The sequence below is a fragment of the Delphinapterus leucas genome, chromosome 2 (genome assembly GCF_059928025.1).
Source record: "Delphinapterus leucas isolate spDelLeu-1000000601 "Yukka" chromosome 2, BTC_Dleu_Yukka2, whole genome shotgun sequence".
Taxonomy (NCBI): Eukaryota; Metazoa; Chordata; class Mammalia; order Artiodactyla; family Monodontidae; genus Delphinapterus; species Delphinapterus leucas.
The window spans coordinates 171,248,473-171,254,472 of NC_143130.1; positions in this window are offsets into that span (position 1 = coordinate 171,248,473).

Consider the following 6,000-nt stretch of genomic DNA (forward strand, 5'->3'; position numbering starts at 1 on the left):
GATTGTTATTATCACTGTTACGTCAGATACTTTATATAAGATAATTTATATGTGGCAAAGACATTGTAACCTTAGGAAGTTGACAAGAAACTTTAAATGGTTCCCACTAATATCTGAGATCTGTTTATTTTTCTGCGAAATATTTGCATTCAGGAAATTTAGCTCTGAGAAGACTCTGAGTGTAATTGCATTCCTTTAAACAGCTAGCTTAAGTACACAGCATTTAACCACCCAGTGCTCAGGGGGATGGGTGTAACTGATGCCACTTAAGAGATATTACTGCAACATATAATCCAGAGTTGTGGGTCCAATAAGCTAGAGATTCTACAGACATCATTTGTTCCTTAAAGTTATAAAGGTCATAAAGGGCCTCTATTCTCCTTTTCCCCTTGTGGTTCCTTTTTATGCACCATTTGGATCTTGTTTGAATTGTCGAAGCCTTTGTTTCTTTTAGGTTAAACATTTAAGAGGGTAGTGCCAAAAAAAAACCTCCATAACGAGAGGTTGTATCCAGGTAGAAGTGATTCATCCAAAATACCCAAACTATAGTTACACGTGTCCTCTTTCATATGGGACACGTGAATCTTCTGATTAGAAGAGAATTTAAACAGGATTCAGACTTTCTTTTAAACATATTTCACTTAATTCATGAATATTTTCTATTATTAACTTTCTGATGTGCATCTTTTTGCAGAAACTCCACACTGGAGTCCCATTTAGGAACTGAACTGTATTATAATTTGTTCAAAAATTTTAATTGGTCATTGGTGTATACAAATATAGATGTATTCAAAATTCATTCAGAACTTAGAAATACATTTATTGAATAGAGCTCAAGGAAAGAGTAGGACTACATAATAGAAAAAAGTAATAGTAAATAGAAAAAATAATATTGATAGTACAGGTTAGTAATATTAATACAGAAGATATTTTTATTTACAGAGAATCTCTTAGCCATATAATTATTGCTCTAATGATTATACTGTGGGAGTTCCATTTAAAGTCTCAAAATAGAGGCAGGACAGGGTAATGGTCTATGGAGAGCACGGAGCTGGAGCCTCATGCCCTGGTTCCCGTGGCAGTTCCAGCGAGCACTCTGGGCCTCGGTGTGCCCGCGAAATGACAGGGCAAGGCTCACAGTTCATCCTCTGAGGCGCCTTCCGTTCTGGCATCCTGAAATCCTTCCTCTCGATCACCCTTGACCCTCTTCCTGTCAAAAGATTGCCCTGGAATTCTTCTATTGAAGAACACGTTTAATAACATCAGAATGCAATTCATTCTCTTTTCAACTTATCTTTCTAAATGCAATAGGCATTTTTGATAAGTAAAGACCATTGAAGCCTAATATATTTATACTAGCTGTCCTTTATTTCAGATTACTACCTTTATCTGTTTTTTCGTTGTTGAGCATGTTTTTCCTTTTTATTGACTGAATTTTCTCTTGCTCAATATTTGTAATACATAATTATATAAATAATCATATAATCAGTTATATCTGTAATTGATTATTTTAAAAAATGAATCTAGAAACAAACACTCTGCTAACAAGTCACAGAATTTTGTTTCTTCTTTTCTGAATATTCTAAAGAAGGAGGAATATTGGTATCACAGCTGCTTTATTAATGTGTAACTGAATCTGCAGGTCCACAACTCTCTCTCCATGTTATGTGGTTCTAATTTGAATTTCTCATGTATGCACACCGCCACATAACTGAAATAGGTGATTGATATCTACATTGGTCATGTTTCTGTGGAGTATTATCCACCATTCAGTGCCATGCCATATCCAAATGAAAATCTATCCTTTTTTTCTTAAAATAAACCTATGAAGTGATTTCAGAAACTATTAATCATCTCAGTTTTTGCTGCTCAGAAAAATTCTATGCAATACATTCTCCAGCTTTACAGTATCGTGGAGATGACACATCTGGTATTTAGGAATATCAGTGTCTTAAAGGAAGTACGGAATGCATCATATCTTATGTCTTTCAAGGCCAGACAATTGATATATTTTTAGGCTGTGTTAATTTCTGTTATGGTTATAGAAAGTGAAAAACGTAGGAAAAGTATGAATTGAATTGAATGCTATGTTAGATGCACATAGGATTTAGTAGTTAAAGGTTATTCCAAGTGATCTTTAATATGTAATTCACCGTTCTCATATATTAGGTTTATTCAAAGTAGATTATATCTATTTCTTTACTTTGTAAGCATTATATGGATAAAAATTTTCATGTTTTGTTTTCTTTTTTTTTCTTTCCTTCTCCTTCTTCTCTCTCTCTTCTCTCTTTCATTCTTCTCTCTTTCTTTCATCCTTTTGACAAAGAAAATCCAGAAAATCCAATCCTTAAGTCATCTGCTTGAAGGAGGCAGAACAAAGACAACTGGAGATAACGTGATCGATGGACTAAAGCTAAAGCAATGGCTTGGGCTTTTTTTTTTTTTTTTTTTTAATGAATGGGAAAGAGAGGATACATAATGGCAGCTGATGTTGTTAAACGTTCCATGTTTGAAATTATATTCCCTAGGAGGTATAATATATATTTCTTGAATAATAATGTGGTTACAGAATTCCAATGTTATAGTGAAGTGTAATGAAAAACAACTTTAGGTACGTGCTTTAACTACTGCTACAAAAGAGATAAGTCTGCATTTATTTGTGCAGGAAACCATCTATTTAATTGTTCTAGAGTTTAGCATTTACAAATTGAAAGGTCCAAATCAACTGAAATTGCCCCGCCTAGATAATCACTTGGAGGGGGACTTGGGAGTAAGAATGACACTGCATTTTCTCACAAATCTCCAAGCCCAGTTGAAAAGTCACACTGAAACGGTACAAACAGCTGTCCGAAATTATATCAGTCCTACGATTGTGATGACAAGATGTTGTACCTGGACATTCCGAAATTAAAATTTGGCAATGAAAATTCTACAAAGATTTCTGATAACTTTTAGCTACAGCTACCTTAAAAATAACAGATTGATGATTTCCTTTATTTCCTAGAAGAATTTATTTTATAAATACTTTGTTTACATTTTAGATTGTATTTGTCCTTACTGAATTAAAAATGATGACTCTAGTTTGAATCAGCTGTTACTCCAAGCTATCATGCTTAAGCTATGTCAACAGCATATATTTGTACCAATGCTAATCTTTCCATCAATGTTTGCCTGTGGAATACATTCAGTTCTTAATTTTAAAAATGTCAGTTCTTGAGATATACTGTATGAAGCTATTGTCAGCTTCTCTATTTCAAAATGCAATCAGCATATAACTATATTGATATTAGAAAATATTTGTTTTTTTAAAATATACTGATGTATGATAAAGATGATCTAATTTGTGAATGCATATGCGTGTGGTTACTTTTTATAATGTGAAATAATGAATTTACTCAAAATAAAACAGGTTAGTGAGATACCTGTGTTTGTGAAAAAAGTTTTTAATACTTTCTTGCAGTTTTTATTCTGTAATTAAAGACAGTTCATTCTTAAGTAATGAACAAGAAAAGCGCACGGACATCAACTATACATTACCCAGGGGACAGCTACTCAGTGTGAGGCTTTCATGCTGTTTGTTTCCCCCTTTCCTTACATATGGCCTCTTTTTTGGCTTTTTTTTTTTTTTTTTTTTTTTGCGGTACGCGGACCTCTCACTGTTGTGGCCTCTCCCGTTGCAGAGCACAGGCTCCAGACGCTGCAGGCTCAGCGGCCATGGCTCACGGGCCCAGCCGCTCCGCGGCATGTGGGATCTTCCCGGACCGGGGCACGAACCCGCGTCCCCTGCATCGGCAGGCGGACTCTCAACCTCTGCGCCACCAGGGAAGCCCTATTTTGGCTATTTTTAGTGATTCTTCATATCTTTCATTTAAGCACAGTCAGGTAAATGGAATTGTTCAACCATTCATTTTGTCAGTAATTAAAAATTGAGTAGGTATGAGAAGCTTGACAGTACTGGTTAATTCATGCATTCTTTGTGGATTTCATTTAACTATTTTAGTGACGTCTCCTACTCACATCACTAACGTGGAACTGAATACATTATGATCTAGGAGACAGTATTGGGCGTATGTAATGGACCTCAGAACAGCGTCAGTTTTTCTAGTACTTTGATTCATAGTCCACGTTGACTCTGTTACTTAAAAGAATGGAGAATTTCAGTTTATTTGTTCAAAAATAAATTTAGCAGAGTTAGGAACTTTTTATTTTCCACCATGCATGTGGGAGAAGAGGAAAACAATTTGACAGAGAAAAGTCACTACTGCTTATAGAGCTCGGAATTCTACAGAAGTCAGCTGCAGTCTTAGGCACTAAATTATCAATTAAGACAGTCAACGTTATGTTTGGAGGTTTCCTTTTTCTCCCACAGAACATGATAATTTCTAAAGTCGTTGAAATATTTGTTGAAACTATACTTCCAAGGACAGATACGTAAAAACAGTAAAAAACAAATTGGTGATAGTTATGAGTATCCACATATATCTCGATTTACACTAGAAACAAGACTGATACTCTTATAAAAGTTCTTAGTTTAACAACTTATCAGATAGTTCCTTTAAACCAGTTGTGTGACAAGGAAAGATCTCCCTCCATCTGTAGCTGCAGAGAAATAGGGACATCTCTATCTGTTAATTATGGAAACTTGCAGTTTTAAGGACGTGTTCCAAAATTTCACTAGTTAGCATTATAAGCAAAAAAATAGACCTGTAGAATCAACTTTACTGGCAGAAATGGAGAAGGCAAAAAGGATTTTACTTAATAGAGAGGAGCATATAGAGGTTTTCTTCCATAACCTCATACACATTTAAAAGTCATTTCCGTTACTTGATTTCCTGAGCTTTATACAGACACCTTATTCTGGAGGAGTAAGTCCATTTTACCTGCAGTTAGTGGACATACGTGAAATATTTGAATTGAAATGGAACAGTCTCTCTAGCTTGGCCCTAGTGGTTTTACAGCGAAGATGAAATGAATTCAATTAAGTCAGTAATCTGTTCTCAGTTGTTATATAGCATGTGTGTGAGAGAGTGAGAGACAGAGAGAGAGAGAGAGAGAGAGAGTGTGTGTGTGTGTGCGTGTGTGTGTGTGTAGGAACAGTTTTTAAAACCTGACACTTAAATATAGTGAAGCACCGTTACCATGCTCAGAATTTTCCCCCTCAGTTGAAACCTTGAATTTTTTTGTAAGATCAAGTACTTTTTCATTGGTCTGCATTTTTTCACCATGCATATATATTTAGAAAATCTGAAACCTAGTGTCCTTGGAGCTTCTTCAAGCATATGTGGGGAAATATTAATTTTTTATAGAGAATAGGGCCATTTTCTACCTTAAAGAGTAATGTCAGTTATCATTGTTATGCCAGCGTTGTTTTGTGCAACTGTGTGCAGAGATGAGGGGAGAGTTTGATATGTATGTTCTATGAATCCTTTGATAATAATGAACCTTTTTTATAACTGGGTTTGGCCATATTTATTTCAGAGGGTATTGTGTTCTCATAGGCTTTCGTTTTTAGATTTCATCTCTTAAAAATGGGTAATTTGAGCCCTCTTTTATTTCTCTTTCTACTGTGTTTCCATAAATGAACCTCATTAGTTGAATACTAACAGCTCACTTAAGGATGCCAACTGAAGTTAATCGTCTATTTTTGTTTCTTTCTAGGCTCTAGAGTCGCCTGGCTTACCAATGTCAGCTAGTGCCCTTGGAAGGGAATACAGGGATGAACTCATGTCCAGGTTTTAGAATGATGAAGAGTTAGTCTCTAGACTACTGCTTATTATTACTACCTATTCACATTAAGTACTATTTACATAACTCTGACTTATTGTAATAAGATGACTAACCAATACATTAATTTTAAGTGTATTTAAATTGGATAGCAAACAGATAAAAACCCAACTAGGCCGTTAGTCAACATGGTTGACATTCCAAGATTAGTTAACTCTATTCACGATTCTCTGAAATTACTCCTAAAATATTTTCTTGTCTATATAACAGAAAATG